Source organism: Tiliqua scincoides, chromosome 3 (assembly GCF_035046505.1).
Source record: "Tiliqua scincoides isolate rTilSci1 chromosome 3, rTilSci1.hap2, whole genome shotgun sequence".
Taxonomy (NCBI): Eukaryota; Metazoa; Chordata; class Lepidosauria; order Squamata; family Scincidae; genus Tiliqua; species Tiliqua scincoides.
This window is the reverse complement of record NC_089823.1, coordinates 188,884,503-188,903,059: the sequence shown is the minus strand read 5'-3', so window position 1 is coordinate 188,903,059 and position 18,557 is coordinate 188,884,503. Positions and strand designations below refer to the sequence as shown.

General features: G+C 44.5%; 1 protein-coding gene across 1 annotated transcript in view; it reads right to left on the bottom strand.

The window, feature by feature from the left end:
• SEMA4G (semaphorin 4G) overlaps positions 1-11,175 on the bottom strand; it is a 112,578-nt gene extending 101,403 nt beyond the window's left edge. The window contains exon 1 of the mRNA XM_066620935.1: positions 11,113-11,175. The gene's annotated coding sequence lies outside the window, so the exon portion shown is untranslated. The remainder of the gene's footprint in view (positions 1-11,112) is intronic.
• Between the last annotated feature and the right edge of the window lie 7,382 nt (positions 11,176-18,557).

Below are 18,557 nucleotides of genomic sequence, written 5' to 3'. Positions count from 1 at the left end.
AAGATTTTCACATGATTTTGGTCACTAGTGTCAAGTTCAGCTTGTTGCCCCCCTAAACCTTGATGCCGGTGCAGCTGCTACCCCTGCACCCCCTCGGCTATACCACTACAGGTGCTAAATACATACTATTCATTTAATCTCTTTTTAAGATGAGTTAATACGGCCCAGCGCCTGCACAATGACAACTCCCAGCCCCTTTCATCCATCCCCTGCTACCTACCAAGAGGTGTGTACACAGGCAGAATGAGGAGCCACTGCTGAAAGAAATGGGAGTTCCATGCATGTGTCCCATTTCCCCACTCAACCAGGCCTCCCATTCCCCTTAGTCTGTGCATACAGAGGCAGAGATGGGCAACAGAAAGAACAGTGTCTCACTGAGTCCTGTGCAAACTCCACACTTACATGCACATTCAGACTGAATCAGCCCGTGTGTGTTTGATCAAATGCTTTGAGCCAGAAAGAATACAGTACATACATTCTCCAACCAGCGTGCTTTGGTTATATATGTTATGGCCTAACTTTTGACTGTTTGTGTTTTCCTTGCAGATACTTTTCTTCAGGGAGCGTTTCAGGGCTTAATTTGAGCCAGCCTCAAATTAGAGTACAGTCTATTTTCGGTTACAAGCATCAGACCTCATATGCATGAATAATACAGCATCTTAGTCAGCCTCCACAGCTAGAGGCTGGCACCCCTCATTTAAGACAGCAGTAGAATGCATCGCAGCAAAACCAGTTACACTCAGACTGGGCACCAACCTTCACTGAAGAGAGAGTTTAGCCGATTAACAAATTTATGAACCAGGAAGAATATGGTCACCAATGTTTATGATGTTCAGGCAACAGCTTGATTCCCACAGCCAAGAAACCAAGTCAATTGCAGTCACTGCATGTCAAACATGATTGTGTGAAAAGCTATAATTTCAGTGAGCAAAGGAAAATAGGGGCTTTGTTCAGCACATTAGAAATACAAAGGACACAGACACAAAATTAATCTTTTAACTGGACAGTAGACTTCACTCGGACCCACAATTTCAATTGTCAAGCACCCTTAAGCTTTGGAACTCAGCCAGAAAGATATACAGGTTGAGACTAATTATTTGCATGGGTTCCGTTCCAAGCACTCACGCGGATGGCAAAAAACACACTATAGCAAATCAATTTAAGGTGATTTAAAAACAGCCTTGCTAACATTTGACTCTAAGATAAGAGTCATTAAGAAGACAATCCATCAACCAGTCCTCCTCCAAGAGCTTAGAAAGCTTCACTCAGCCCCTCCCTTAACCAATGCAAACTGATCACCTTTCTTTCACTGCTCAGGGGGAGGGAGGGGTCCGCTGGAGAGAGAAGGATTGATGGATTGTCAGCCAGCCTCTCTCTCTCTCTCTCTCTCATATTAAGGAGGCTATTGTTAAAGGACTGTTCAGTTTTTTAAACTGATTTTAAAGGGGTGCATTTTCCCCCTTCTCCAGGGATCAGCACATTCCTTCTCATTTACAGGGGCCATTCTTGTTGAGTCAAATCTGTGTATAGAAAATCTGTGTATAAATAGGCTGGACCTGCATAGATTTAATGTTCCCCTTGGTTTCAGAATGTTAGCTGCCAGCTACTGGAAACCTTAACAAGGCAACATTATGGTTCAGAGGACCAGTAATATGTACCACTAGCTGGTTCAGGGCTAGCAGATCACCTACCCAGTTTTTTAAAAAAAACTGCCAGAAGGAAGCTGTGAAAAGGAGGGGACATTATACATAAAACCTCTCTAACCCAGAGGAGGCTGCAATGGGAGCAACACTAATGTACTAAGGGACTCAAGGCTCCAAACACCTAAATGCATTGAAATGCAGTAAGGGCGCAAACCTAACCCCTTATGTCAGTGCTTTCCAGCACTGACATAAGGGCAATGCAGCTCTGAGGTAAGAGAACAAACATTCCCTTACTTTGAGGAGGCCTCTGGGAGTGACACCCAACTGCAGGATGCAGCACATGTCCCATTGGCACCGCTATGCCAGTGCTGGAGAGTACTGATATAAGGGGTTAGGATTGCGCCCTAAGTCATATGGGAAAGTGCAATAGCCTGATCAAGATCTCACATACGGAATGACCCCAGCGGAATAATTCTCTTTTAGTTCTCCTATTTCATGATCAGCAGTCTCCAATTCCACAGCACACAGGTTGCAAAGAGTCTTACGGAACAGAGGCTACACTTTTGACAAATATATGTCATCTCATGTAATTCCCTCATTGAAAGTTTCTTCTTTTGAGTATTAGGAAACAAGTCTATAGAGCAGTGGTTCCCAACCTTTAGATGTCTGCAGACCACTGAGGCAAAAATCGTTGTGGACCACATGCAACCCCCTACCCCCTGCACACACAAAAATACAATTAAATGTGTAATAATTAGAGAAGTTTTATTATTTATAGAGAAGATTTTGTTGTTGGCTGAGGCTGCAGGTGATTCGTTCTCTGCCCTCTTGGTGGTCCATAGCAGAGCATCTCCTGAGTGAGCACTACCCCATGGACCACCAGAGATGGTGGAGAATGGACTACCTGCAGCCAACATTTCAACCCTCTCTGATGGTCCATGGGGGAATGCTTACTCAGTGAGATGCTGGAAGTGATAAAAGGTGATCTTGTTTATTCTAAGAGTCTCACAGACCACTTCTGAGGGTCTCATAGACCACCTGTGATCCACAGACCACAGGTTGGGAACCAGTTATATGGAGGGTGTAAGAAGGCAGGAAAAAGTGCAGTCCAGTCCATTAATTTTGTTTGTCCAGCACCTTGTTTTTTACACAAGGCAAACTAAGCTTTTTAGCTGAATTTCTGAAAATTTTTACATTGAGTTATGTGCAAAAAATAGTAATTTATACAACCTAACTTGTGATCTCAGTAAAGCTCATGGTCTAGCTAGAAGAACAGCTCTTCATTTTTAGTCTTTCTATTTCTAAAATATTGCACAGAGATAGTCTAAACAGCATTTTGGACCCATGAGCCCCACACAAAAGCATAACAGTAAAGTGTAGATAAGCAACTGAGAGCTACTTTTCTACTGGAGCGAGTCATAGCAAATAGTGCACATATATGAAAGAGGAAGATCAGCATCTTGGGTAATATGTCAGTGGACATGTGTCAGACTCCATATAAGACCAATGCTTTGTTACGGAAATTACCATTGATTCAGACTCCATTCCTATGTGGTTGGATACATGGCATGTTCTGACATAGAAACATAATGCAATAAAAAAACCCTTTCTTTCCAACTAGTGGTAGAAGTCCTCCACAGAGTTGCAATACTTCAAATCTACTAATTTTTCACTCCACAGTGCCGTTCCGTGCTTGAAAAATTCCATACAAGCCATGAAGTATTAATCTTGGGCCACCTGCCAAAGGAGAGGAAGGCTATTTTAACAAAAACAATCCTTGACGTATAACTGGACCCAACTCAGCTGTTGTACAATGTCTTGATACTACCATGAGTCCAGCAGAAGGACTCTGTTAGTTCATTGTCCAGGATGAGAGAGGCCAAGAAGAGCAAATCATTTCACCAGATTAGCCCCAAATACTTGATATTTTGGGAGGTGGTAACCAAAGGCATATAACACCCAGGGACACCTGCGTACACTTTTGTAGCATTCAGGTGCCTAATGACACAGCACTGTTGGTCACCTGGGCTTCTGCTTACATGACACGTAGCCATGGTTTTGTTCCTTGACTAGCAGAGCTAGGAATAGCCTGCCCTAATGTAGCGTGTTCCATGTAGGCAAGCCAATGGTGCTTTGCCATGCTTTTGGTCAGCACTGCGTGCTTTTCCAAGCCAGAAGTGAAAGAAACTAAATGAAACTGCTTGCAAATCAAATACATTTTCTGTGGACTGTACTCAGCATACATCTTCCTCCCTTCCAAAGCACTGTGTGGATATATTCTAAGTAGAGCTATACGCTTTAAATCAACTTAATCAGTAGATCAACTGGTGGGAGGTCCACCGTAATCAAAGGGCAAATTTTAATCACAGGAAATGAGAATCAAGTGAACACATTTGCAGTGGCTATTTTGGTTCTGGAGAAATAAGACAAGGAATGAAAAACAAGCCATGCAGAAATGACTGCCTAACCTCAAGTATCAGCTTTTTAATATTATTAAATAGCAAGTCACAACACTTCCCTCAGTATTGCAGTATGTTTTTATGATATGTTCTGTTTTTATCTGTTTTTAAATTATGTTTTTTAATTTGTTTTAACTTTGTTTGTAAGCCACCTTGAGTCCCTTCGGGGAGAAAGGTGGGGTAAAAATAAAGTTAATGGTAATAATAATAATAATAATAATAATAATAATAATAATAATATCTCAAAAAGGCACCAATATTGATGTTTCTGTAATATGCTAATTAATTGATGATCAATCAAGTAGAAATTGTTTCATTGGCTAACAGCCCTTGCTCCTTCTAAGGCAATCACTGTCCATCCCTTCCGGCTCAGAACATTCTTTTCCACTTCAGTCCAGTCAGCATTCATGTCACCAACACATTCCAGGAACATGGTAGGCAGATGCTTTATGTTCTCCAAATCTGAAAGGCTATCTTCACAGTTGGAAAAAAAAAAAAAAAAAGACCCACTACCCTGTCATTGCCTCATGGTAGCAACACAGAGCACACTCCGTGCAGAAGTTGGGTCAATGGGCCGCAGCATGAAGGCAGCTCCCCCCACCCAGTGGAAGACTTCTGTTTTAAATACTGCAAAGCATTGAGACAAGCTCTATAGTACAGTCTTTGAACCATAGTAGGTTTGAGACTGCAGCACTTAAAACAGAATGTGAAAGCAGCAAATTACCTTGACGTTCATGGTGACATTTCATGGGAGGCAGCAAGGATTCTTTTACAAGCAAGTTATAACATGATTGCATAGTTAGCAGTACCATCAGCTTGAACAAGCCCTGTCTCCATTCAAGACAGTTCACTCACCCCTGCTATCGTTTCTTTCCCCTCCCCTAAACTAAACTTCTGCATAAAGTTTCAAAGATAGCGTTGTTCAAAGCCAGTCGTACATCCTTATGGTCAAAGTCCAGTTCCAATAGCTCAGAACTACAGATATTAAACACAAACATACTCGGTTCCTTTCCACTCCAAACTGGCAGAATGGGCCGCAAAATGGCAGATGCGTTTCAATGTAAGTAAGTGTAAAGTCATGCACATTGGAGAAAAAAAATCAGAACTTCACATATAGGCTAATGGGTTCTGAGCTGTCTGTGACAGATCAGGAGAGAGATCTTGGGGTGGTGGTGGACAGGTCGATGAAAGGGTCGACCCAACGTGCGGCGGCAGTGAAGAAGGCCAATTCTATGCTTGGGATCATTAGAAAAGGTATTGAGAACAAAATGGCTAATATTATAATGCTGTTGTACAAATTGATGGTAAGGCCACACCTGGAGTATTGTGTCCAGTTCTGGTTGCCACATCTCAAAAAGGACATAGTGGAAATGGAAAAGGTGCAAAAGAGAGCGACTAAGATGTTTACCGGGCTGGAGCACCTTCCTTATGAGGAAAGGCTACGGCCTTTGCGCCTCTTCAGCCTAGAAAAGAGACGCCTGAGGGGGGACATGATTGAGACATACAACATTATGCAGGGGATGGACAGAGTGGATAGAGAGATGCTCTTCACACTCTCACATAACACCAGAACCAGGGGACAGCCACTAAAATTGAGTGTTGGGAGGGTTAGGGCAGACAAAAGAAAATATTTCTTTACTCAGCGTGTGGCTGGTCTGTGGAACTCCTTGCCGCAGGATGTGGTGACGGCCTCTGGCCTGGATGCCTTTAAAAGGGGATTGGACAAGTTTCTGGAGGAAACATGCATTACGGGTTACAAGCCATGATGTGTATGTGCAACCTCCTGCTTTTAGAAATGGGCTATGTCAGAATACCAATGCAAGGGAGGGCACCAGGATGCAGGTCTCTTGTTATCTGGTGTGCTCCCTGGGGCATTTGGTGGGCCGCTGTGAGATACAGTAAGCTGGACTAGATGGGCCTATGGCCTGATCCAGTGGGGCTGTTCTTATGTTCTTATGTTCACATAGATAGGAATCACCTGAACTTGATCCTCGAAAAACCCAGGATATATTCAGAGTGAACTTTTGTAAGCAGCAGAGGCAAGAGAATACATGACAGAAACCTTGATTGTTTGGAAAGGAGGTCCCTCTTGGTGTGATGTCTTAGAGATGAACTGTTATCAGAATAGTTAATACAGATGTTCTGAAATATCTTCCATTTTGTTATGAACTGCTCTATTTTGATAGAATATAAATGCAATTTTACTAATGTAATGTTGTATGTACTATTGAGATATACATACTGATGCCAAGCTTCCATTTGAACATCAAGTCAAGGTTCTTGAAATGATGGCAGTGAATTTCAGGGGATGAAAGGAATTTTTGCTTTTCAGAACTGTTTTTGGCCTGGCTGGCTAAGAACTCTAGCACCCTGGCAGCAAATTAACAAGAACATAGCCACGTAGGACATTTTTAAAATTAAAAGATGAAAGCTTTTGTGCGTGGGTAGTACAGTACGCTCATCACTAGTAAGTCACATCCACTTGGCACCAGTGTAAAAACAGAAGGAGAATAACTACGTTTTACCGTACTGGTGTTACAACTGCTGGAAAAACGCAACGCAACTACAGCAGAAGCATTACTTTGGAAGACAATACCTGGATCCAGCACATTAGATGAAACACTGTGCGTATATCACATTTGCAACAATTATTGTGCTATTCTTAACCGTCTGGAAAGACCCACTGATGTCAGTGGAACTTATTGCCACATGAGTTTAAGAGAGAGGCTTTTGCAAGAAAGAGCAACAAAGGGAAGGTCACAAGAGCTCAACACCTTTAGGCTGAAGAAGGGGGAGAGAAAAAAGTGAAAGAGGGATGAAGCCATACCTCTGCAGCTTTCACACAGTTGTAGATGCAGTAAGCAATTTGCAAGCCAGCTGGTCTCTATGACCATTGTGGGTAACCAGAAAAGTTAATAGGCTTAAATTAAAGGAGGGTGGATTTAGGTTAGATGTCAAAAACAAACAGAATAATTGATGGGCAACTGAGCAAACTAGCTCCAGAAGTTATGTGAGACATTCATTAGAGGTTTCTAAAAACAGGTTGGATAAACCTCTGTTAGGCATTGGAATCCTTTGGGTGTTGTTGGTCTTCAGAAATCAAAAGATCCCTTCCAGCCTGATGGTGCTGCAAATATAGATTTTGGAACATAGATCCTCAGAAACCAACAGCACAGGATGGACTAGCAACCGCTAAAGCCAACCATACTATTCCTCCTAGCAAAGAGAATCCCATCTCCAAATCTCAACTCTTACTTTTTTCATTTCACGAATTGGATGGTGAAAAAAGTTCGTTGCACTCTTGCCCCAGTATCTCTCTGGCCCTCAAATAAATTAAGGACATAATTAATATGGAATGCCGGAGACAACACTTCCAAAGAGAATCAGATGGCTCTGTTAAATATGGGTGCCAAATAATACTCTTTTGCATATATGTAAATGAATGAAAGACACTGTTGTGACATAACTTTGAGGGCCCAACTAGGAGTCCATTCCTCCAAGATTCACTTGGTCACCAGGAGGCGGTCAACAAGCTACACTCAGTCCCTGCTTCTGAAACAGAGGGATAATCACCACTCATCCATTTTATAAGCTTGTTGTAAGGTTTACCAAGACCATAAATCTATAGCCGCTACATAACACTTTTCCAGCCATTATTACCGTACGTGCCTACGTAATAATGTTCTTGTGCCTTCTTAGACACAACAGGTCTATCAATATGCTACCTCCAGGTTCAGTGGCACTATGCCTCTGGATGCCAGTTCTTGGAAGCAAGAATAGGAGAGGGAGATGTACCTAGCTGTCCTACTAGGGGGCTTCCCTGAGTCACCAGGTTAACCAATGTGGGAAGCAGACTGCTGGACTAGATCAGTGTTTCTCAAGGTCTGTCCCCCTGCTGTACCTCTTCCCATGGTCTATCGGAAGTAACACTGGAAGTGACTGAAGATGATATTATCGCCAGTTACTTCTGTATTGGGAAGCCAGAAGCAACACAACAAACACCAGTAAGAGGCTCAGGGCAGACAGGAGGGCTTTTCTGAGCACAAAAAAAGCACACACTGGAGTTCTGCCCACCAAACCAAGCCACCTACTGCTGCTTGTAGCATTGTATTGCTGGTCTCGCTGGCAGGTGGGGGGGGGTCCCATGAATACCATCAGACACCACCTCAAGTACCACTGGTTGAGAAACACTGAACTAGATGAACCTTTGGTCTGATTCAGCAGGGCTCATCTTACATTTCTAAATGTGCAGGCAACTAACAAGAAAACCAAGTCAGTCACAGTCTCCTGTCCTTTGCAATTATCCATCAGAAATCCCTGTTCTCTTCAAAATAGCACAGTGATTCATTTAGCTAGAAACTACTGGTACCCTTTATCCCAAAAGAACAAAGACAAAACCATACCTTTTCATCCTATGATACCGTAATTCCACTAGCAAGCACATGGAACAGCTCATTCCCATCTAGCTGCCGAAAGCATGCACTCATGCAAGGATCTTTAAGACTGCTTTCATGCCAGCTCCTGCAGCAGAGACCTCCCTTGCCAAGGCAGACTTGTTCCAAAATGAGATGCTGTGACTTATGCCGCAATTCACTTCCATCGCCCCAAGTAGGTAGGCAGGTAACAATTATGGTGAGTGCTTCTGGCTATTTCTCCTCACTACAGTCAGCCCGCCAAAAATCACTAAATAAATCACATCAATGCAAGAATCCATTACATATCTAAAAGGAAGAGTCAGCAAACTTGAATATATATAAAAAGAAAAGTATACTACAAGAGCCTCACTGTAGGAGTGGCAACAAAAAGATTCAACCAAAGGAGTGCTTCTGTTTTTCTTGAAGCTAAACAAATCAAGAAGGGATCCACCGCATTAGATATCAACACAGATCCCACAGGAGAGAAAAGAACCTACAATGAACCTGGCAAAAATGTAGGATTTCTTTAACAGAGCACCTGAACTCATGAATTCAGTATGAAGTTCAATTTCTCATTTAAAGACAATTGTCCAAGAGAGATTATATACACAGATTATATATACAGATTATATACAACGGAGGGAATCCACATGTGTGTAGCTACAAACCAACCTTCAGGCAGTTGGCCATAATGTAGTTTCTTCATTAACTATCACTATTTTTCAGGATCTATGAGAAAACTGCACTCTTCATCCATCTCGGAGGACTTCTTTGTCTCACAAGCTCTATCTAGTGTCAGTGAAAGGACTGCAGTTTCTCTGGAACTCTAGTTCATTTCTTCCCCTTCCTCCCCCCCCCCACGCCCTCCCCAAAGCACCTGGGTTAATAGGCCAACTCCAACAGCTATAAAGGAACACAATGTCAGGGCTCGATTCCCAGATCATTTTGATAAACAGACATCTCCAGTGGCTGGGGTCAAAGGCTACAAATACATAGAAAGCCAAAGGCCTTGTTTTCATCCAACAGCTACAAGGTTCAATTCTGTTGATCTCATTGTAAACGTAGATGACCACAAAAACAACTGGGCACTAGTTTCTTACTCTAGGTTTCGTACCATCTTGCGCACAGTACAGTGTCACAGTCTTGGGAGTCAATTCACAAATGGTCTTTCCTTAGAAGGTTATACACTGGTGAAGGGAAAAGGCATGCACACCCCATCACGGATGACAGTTACACACAACACATCACAAGCATTTACTTTACTGGGTGTGTTTTCATGAGAAGACACCACACCATCCCAATGAAAGAACACCCTACAAAACAGACACCGCCTTTACACCCATGTACACCATGCGTTAAGTGGCTCACATGCATATTTCACAGCCAATTCCTACAATCCTCTCAGCACATCGTCCCTTCTGTCAACATACCTTTTGCTGAAATGGGGCCCAGATGTAGTTTTTAGAAAGACTGAGGATTTTTATGCCAGAGGAGCACAACATCACAGGACGTTACTACGGACATTTCCCAATTTTACAATGCCATTTAAAAAGGGACATGCTCCACATTTGGTCACTCTAGTCATTGCTGCCCCCTTCACCACATCAGGCTCCCAGCATAGACAGCTGCATGTGTTAAAGGGTGCTTCCCCACCCCCCCAAATATCCCAGCACTCTCCAGTACAGTCCACTCTTCCCAGATAGCCTGTTTGCAGTTACCTCCACAAAATGACAGCACAGAAGGTTACTCCATACCAGAACACCAATTCATCCTACTCCCTTCACCCCCTCCTCTAGCCTGCCATACTCCTTCCTCTGTCCCCAAACCACCTGCCACCACTTGCCTCCTCTCCCACAGCTAGCAGAATGTCATTCTTGCCCCCTTACTTCTCAGCACTTTTCCTGAACCCCCATAAGAAGGTAAGCCTACAGTTAGAAACCAGTGCCCCACATCCTACTTCCTAGATGTGTCACTGGGGGGGGGGGGAGACTTCCCTTGCCCCACTGGCCCTGCATGCTAACCCCACAACTTGCCAGGCTTCCTTACTAGATATATTCCCAGGCTCCAATCATGCTCATGTGCACCCCATACCTTAATACTCCAGTCCCAGAACGCATCATCTCTCCCAACTCCAAACCCCCCACCCCTTGCCCCCAGCATATTTCAACAAGCGCAGCAGGCAACCCACACCTGCAGCCCGTCCCACCACCACCCCAGATCTTCCCCTGCCTCCCTTCAGCCTAAGCACACCTCCCATTTCTTGCCCTCCAGCCCTTCCCTCTCCAAATGCCCCCCAGACCCGAGCCCTCCAGGATGCTCCACACACACCCCCAAGCAAGCCTTGTCCTTCGACATGTCCAGTGAGGACCCCCGTCGCCACATCAGACCTTGGCACGCCTCCCACAGTTCCCATTCTCCACCACCCCCCCCAATGCTGGCACAAACCTGCCCTCCAGAATCGCAGCCCCTCATTCTAGGGACCCTTCTCCAGCATCCCACCCCAGAAAGCGCCCCATTCCTCCGCCCACGAGCAGCCCACCCCCAGCCACAGCCCATCGCTGCCACCTTTCCAAGGCGCCGGCACGTCCCCCTCACCTGAGCCCCGTCGCAGCCACGGTCCCGCTCCTGGCGCCCCCGCTGCCCGGCCCGGATCGCCTCTGCCACTCGCCGCTCGAGCCCAGCCAGAGCCCAGTGAGCGGCCGCCGCCACCAAGGCGAAGCCGCAGCAGCAGCCGGGCAGCCTGCACAAGATCCGCGCAGCGCTCCCGGGCGCCATCTAGCGACCACGTTCCGCCAAGGCAGCGCCGCTTCCGAGAAAGCAACCCGTTAAGGCAGGTGTGCATTAACAGGATGCATCTGAACATGTGCAGAGTGCGTCATCCTGACCATTGGGTAACCCACAGTGCAGTGTTTCTCAAACTGTGGGTCCGGACCCACTAGGTGGGTCATGAGCCAATTTCAGGTGGGTCCCCATGCCAAAAATTTGGCTTCGACACATCCGAAAAAGCCTGGCAACATCAGCCAGAGAAAGTCCTGGAAAATGAGAAGATCCAGATCTTATGGGACTTTAGAATCCAAACGGATCAACACGTTAAGGCCAACACGCCCGATATCGCGTTAATTGACCACAATTCCCGACTTGTGACATTCATCGATGTTGCCATCCCTGGTGACCACAGGGTGGTAGAAAAGGAACATGGAAAAATAGACAAGTACCATGAACTGTGTCTAGAAACCACTCGATTGTGGATGAAACACACTAAAGTGCTGCCAATAATCATAGGCGCACTAGAAACCATCTCCACAAATTTTGACAACTATTTGCAACAACTGAATGCACCAGCAATTACACTCACTGAACTGCAAAGAGCTGCTATAATTGGAACTGCGTCAATTGTCCATCAATACCTGCAATGATCCTAGGCCTCTGGTTGGGGCCTGATCTTCGCGGGCAGTACCAGTGATACGGTGATTTTTATTTGTGTGCTTCTTTCGCTTCCAGTTGTCACTGTGATTATTCTTAACTTGAATAAAAATGTTGTGTGTGTGTGTGTGTGTGTGTGTGTGTATAAAATTTTTGTTCAAGTTAAGAATAATCACAGTATAACACTTATATTATTAGTATTAGTTATATTAATTATATTATTATATAATATTATTTATAAGGCTGGATGCTATGGTATGTGACTGCATTTGGGGCAATGTTACAGATTTGAACTTTCAATGTGCAGGTGTAACCTAATTATCCAAGGATGTTTCACCAGCAGTTTTATCTCAACGCAATTAGAAGGACCCTTTCAATTAAAGGGGAAAAATCATAGCTTCGTTAATGCCAGAGAGGGCAGCCAACTGACAATCCATCAATCATCCTTTCTCCAGGCACAGCTTTACTCCAAGGCAAGCGACCCCTCCCTTCCCCCTGAACACATGAACGAAAGATAAGCACTTTGCATTCTTTCCCAGCACTGTGCTCTGGGTGAAGGAAGGGGTCACTGGCTCAGAGTGAAGCCTTTCTAAGCACCTTGAGAGAGACTGATTAATGGATTGTCTGACTAATGACTCTGTCTTACATCACAAAGATCAGCAAGGCGGTTTTTAAATTGCCTGGCAATGGGACATTGTTTTCAACAATGATCATAAATGGGACTTACTCTTGGGTAAGTGTAGGTAGGATTGCAGCCTAGAAGTGTTAAAAAATTTCCTGCTTGATGATGTCACTTCCAGACATGACATCACTTTGGTGGGTCCTGACCAATTCTCATTCTAAAAAGTGGGTTCCAGTGCTAAAAGTTTGAGAACCACTGCCATAGTGTATCTTCCTAACCCAGAAGCCTTGCACAAGGAGATACAACTGCCAGGTAGATGGAACCATGGTGCAACCCTTTTTAGGTCCTGAAATATTGGACCTCAGTTCTAGCAGTTGAAATATTGGACCTCACTTCTAGCAGTTGGATTTCAGCCATAGAACATATGAAGCTTGCAACTTGACCAAAGGCCATGGACCTTCCGAAGAAACACTGCTCCCTGAACAATTATCCAGCACTGTCCTGATTAATTACCCACTACATTATCTCAACCAATGTCACAGATTCAAGATCACTTCAAGCAGATTAGCTCCCCCACTTAGAATATTTTAAAATTTTATGTCAAGATGAAGGGCAATTTCCATTCACCCACACCTCTTCAATGCATTCATGTGAAATGAGCTATTATAATCCATGTTAACATCAGTACTGAACCAGGTATCTCCTTATTATAAGTTCTGCAGAAGCCCACTTGGGGTTTAACCCCTTAGGCCTAAACTCTATAGATTAGAATTGTGATCTGAACCCTGTCCCAATCCTCCATTCTTTGTCCTTCCTACATGAACTCCAACCAAGCAATTCAACAGCTCACTATGCTGGAACCAACACCAGTACAATACAGTTGTGTTAGTGGCTGAGCAAAGACAGAAAAAAATTTGCTAGGCCCAGGCTGAGTGACAATAGCACCTGATGCAGCCGCCCCTTTATTTAGCACATGCAAACCCATGCGCACAATTACCACCTCATCTTCACTGCCTGGATGAGGAGCAACTTCGATGTTCTGCTCCCAAGATCCTCTCTGGCTAGCCAGTGAAGGCACAGAGGCAGCAGCCATGGGAAGCAACAACCCTCATGCTGATAGCTGGAGACCAACCCCACTTTCTCCTCTAGCTCTGCCACCAGTGGAGTTGGAGGAGGTGGTAAAGTGGGTGACCCTCCTATACTGTACAGCTTACCTTCTGGGTATTCTGTCAGCAGTATTTACTTACAAGTGCACCTGTCTCCCTCACGGAATCCTCAAACTGGGTCCTGCTGAGCTGGTTACAGTCTTTTCCATCAGGCACTCTGAAATGACACAAAAGGCTTACACAAAAGACAACAAAGATGGCAGTCAAAGACAAAGTTGGGCTTCCCCTATTGGCGCTGTTGGTCAACATGCTATGGGTTGGAGTTGGAGTACCCTTGATTCTGTGAGCACTTGACTGGTAACCTATAGAGCAGCCATTTTCAACCACTGTGCTGTGGCACACTGGTGTGCCGCAAGTGGTCCACAAGTGTGCCACAGGAATTGGGGGAAGGTCATTTATTAATAGGGCCAATGGGAGATGTGAGCCCCCACTGGCAGCATGGTGTGCCTTGTCAATTGTCAAAAACCTGGTGGTGCGCCTTGACAATTTTAGTGCTTTGTCAGTGTGCCGTGAGATGGAAAAGGTTGAAAATCATTGCTGTAGAGCGATAGAAAGGCTTGGGGACAGTGATGAATAAACAGCAGCAGCTGGCATAAACCCTGTGAATGAGAAAGATGGCTTAGCATGGAAGAGCATCTAGGCTATTTGTGCCCTAGTCCAATCTCACAGAGGGTTTTTGCTCAGGTATTCACTGGATGGGATGATGGCAACACGAAATAGCCACTGAGAGAATATCCATGCTGTATAGGTGATGGTGTGAATTTTTGGTAACAATGAAATAAAAAACAACAACAACACTTTCTGCACTTCTCATTTTTGTAAAAATGAAAAAATGAAATCATCAAAAAATAAACTGAGAAATCTGGAAAAAAAATTGGCTGAACTGGGTGGGCATGGGTAGTGACTGTGGCTGCATCTGCTGACACTATACCACCTATATCACCTACCTAATACACTTTTAAAGTGATCATAATTTATAACTATAATTTATAAAAATGCATCCTTGGAATAAAAAGCACATAACACCATTTTCTGTACTTTTCCTCCTTGGGGGGAAAAAACAAAATCTGCCAAAAAAAATAAAATTATTTAAGAACACCACTACACATAGGGTGTGGCACCAGGGTTTTGCAGCCGTTGTTGTGTGCCATGTTTCTTTCAAGGAAGAAGGAGTCACAAGCATTTGTCCAACACTGCTATTAAGTGGAGGCAGGTTCAAGGGACCCATAGGAAAGCGCATCCAAAACATGCTTGCAAGCCTTGGACTCGGCCATCTCACATAATTAACTTTTTTGTTAATACAGATGAACAGGAGGCTTGGAGGAGTCAGAAGTGCAACTATGTTGTTGCCATTGTTTCTGGACCACTAGAAACAGAAATCGCCGCGCCGCATGTATCCTTCCAAACACAGTGGCCTCTCACTAAAGATTCAGGAATGCCCCAAAGCACATCAAACATCTTTTTGTCCAGATCACCACTCTTATATTTCCGCCTTCAGGCCATATGACTATTTTTTTCTGCTATTGACTTTTGCACCCATCAATGAATGGCTTTTAAAAGGTTCCTTAACAGTAGACTGTATATTGCCCCTCTTCCTGCAGCAGCAATTTTAACCAAAGGTGTTGGCAGGATTGCAGCAGCTGCTATATTTAACTCTGCATTTAAAAGCATGTTTGGGGAGTTTTTGTGCTTCAAGCTCCTGACCATTTCTTCAGTGTATAAAGGGTTCTTCTATTACAGTGACTGAAGTTGAGATAGAGAGAGACTGTCTAGACCATCCAGTCCCCTACACACCAGACTAAACATTTACTAGTAGAGCCACCACTCATGTATTCAGTAATAATATTCAGGCACAGTTTATCCTACACTGTCCTCCCCAAGTAGAATCCAACCTCTGGACTTCCCCCACTTCTCTTGGCTTTGAAAAATAACCATGTTGCAGGCCTGTGTTAAAGCCCTTGCCAGAGAGCTGCAAAGAACCCTATTAATATGCCTGTTAAGTTACCAATGCTGATGGGAAGCATCAATTCAGTAGCCAAGGGTCCACAGACCACACCAGGCCAAATTGATGATTTTCACAACACCAGATTCTGCAGGACTTCTGCAAGCATAACTAGCATACTAGTACCAGGACTTTGAGACAATAGGTACGTGTTGATGGCTCTCTGTGAAAATACAGATAATTCCCAATTCTTTGGTAAGATATGCATTATTATTCTAACACTCATTGCCTATTTCTGCAGAGAATGTTTTGTTATTTATTAGATTCACACCTGTCCAATTATAGCAGAACCCAAACATATTGAGGTTGCACCCAGGGAAATCAACTCTCATACAGTCGGCTGGCAGAAAGAGAGGGAAACTGGATAACAAGCAGATTGATAAGAACCCCCAATCTTTTTCCCAGTTCAGCTGTAGATTATAAAAATGTCAGGATTCAAGAAGAGACACAGCCAAGGATTTTGTTCCTCTTTGTGAATGTTTGATATCAGGTCTTTAGAAACCTGGAAATCAAGCACCAAAAGATAGAGTCATGGTGCCACCACCAGCACATGAAGGTCATGGGCACAAAAGTGGTCCCAGGAATTGGAGGGAGGCTTTTGGCTGCTGCTCACCCCCAAACGCTAACCCCCAAGCACCAACTCTGCTCATTTTGAGATTAGAAGGCCAGCGCTCATGTTATACCTGGGCAGAATTTGATCTCTCTAAAGTTTGACAGAGATTTGGGGGCTCACTGAGGAGGTGGTATCAAATATGAAGTCAAAGTCCTTTAAATAATAGCAGCAACTTTATTTTTATAGTCAATTCATGGTACTAGTGTTTCAGTAGATTACATTCAGCAACCCTGCATTCCAGGGATGAGGTTGCAGCTCAATGACAGAGCATCAGCTTGCATGCACAAGGTCCCTTATTCAATCCCTGGCATCTCCAGGTGAGGCTGGGAAAGAGCCCTGTTAAGCCCCAGAGTGACTTCCAGGCAGTAGTATGACAATACAGTTCCAGCCTTGTTATACATGGATTTGATTCAACACAAATGGCCACTGCAAATGAGAAGGAATGTGCTGATCCCTGGAGAAGGGAAAAACATACCCCTTTAAAATCACAGTTTTAAAAACTGCTTTTTACTGTTGTAGAGAGACAGTCATACAAGTGATTACAGGTATAACCTAAGTATCCACAGATTTTTCTCTCAAAGCTGATGAGAAGGGCCCTTTAAAGGAAAACAGTCTAATAATGCCAGAGAGGGCAGCTGGTTGACAATCCATCAATCATTCTCTCTGCAGGCTTCACTACAATCCATCATTCTTTCTGCAGGTTTCACTCCTCCCTTCCCCCTGAGCATGTGAAAGAAGGCTAAATGGCAGCGAGTATCACCTTCTCCATTCTTTCCCCCTTGCTGGGGCTCCTGGTGAAGGGAGGGATTGCTGCCTTCTAGTGAAGCCTAAGCTCTTGGAGAGAGACTGATTTGACTCTGTGTGCATTACAAAAGTCAGCAAGGCTGTTTTTAAATCACCAGAGCAAAGAGACTTTGATTTTTAAATTGATTTGCTATAGTGCGTTTTTTGCCATCCAGTGAGTTCTTGGAAGGGAACCCTAGTGAATAATGAGACTCAACCTGTACTTAACAAGCTGGACCAGTGGTCTGCATGGGTGTATCAGACAGCCTCCTAGGCTTGTCCGCATACTTAAGCATTTAAGATTTGGATTGATTTTTCAAAGCTGTTTCAGTTTTAGGTATTCTCTGCAATTCCTATGTGTTATTGTTATGGATAATAAAAATCTTAATTAACAACACTGGGGAAATATGCTGCTTTCACATTCAGCAGTAGCATTCACCCACCTTCCCAGGCCAACCTGGTTGTTCCAGTCTGAAAAAGATCGACATCTTCCAAGACGACTTTTGCCCTTACAGTCTGACCAAGAGGGCTTAAGGAGGATCACGTGGATTGGTAACACTTGCTATAATAGGCAGAGTCATCCCTAGAAGAGTAGTGTAGGGATTTCAGTGTAGACAAGGTGCAGGCCTGAGGCAATTCAACCACTCTACCTCCCCCCCTTTGGCTATATATTGGGTCATGGGACCGAGGAGCAGTGTGGCCTACCCAAGGGACTAATGCAGTGCTATTCAAACTGGGGTGTCGTGATGCCCCAGCCTGAGGGCCCTGGTCTCTGCCCCCTTAAGGGGTGGGGGCAGCCTAGAGGTGGGCGGAAGGCAGCGGCACGATCCCTAGGATCAGGGGGCTGCAGGGGCTTGGGTGCACTTACCCAAGCCTCCTGCAGCCTTCCCGGGGTGCAGGGAGCCCGGTACGACTTCTGGCAGGGCTCCCCGCAGCAGGGAAAGTGGATGTGATCACTCTGCATCCACTTTCCCTGCTGCGGGGAGCACTGCCAGAAGTCATGCCAGGCTCCCCGCCTTCCCCCATCCCCGCTGCCTCCTCCCCTGCCCCTGCAAAGACTTACTGGCTCTCAAACTCTCCCAGAGAGTTTGAGAACCACTGGACTAATGGGTAAGTAGATTAATAGTGCTCTCCCAACATGAAGCAGAATTCATTTTTATGTGATTCAATTTCTTTCTACAGACTGAAAGAAAACTCCTTATGGTTATTACCTACAGTGGTAGTAATGGCAAAAGGTGTGAAATGCTTTAGGGTGTCAGAAGACCAAACGCTAGTAGAACAAGCAGTGAGGGTGCTTAAAATGACTCAGTGCAGAGGTACAGCACTAGATACTCTTCCTACCCATCAAGTGTCACAAAAGAATGATGACTAAATGCTTTGGAGAGGACATTGAGTAGGCTGGCTATTCGAATACCACTTAAGACACTTCAG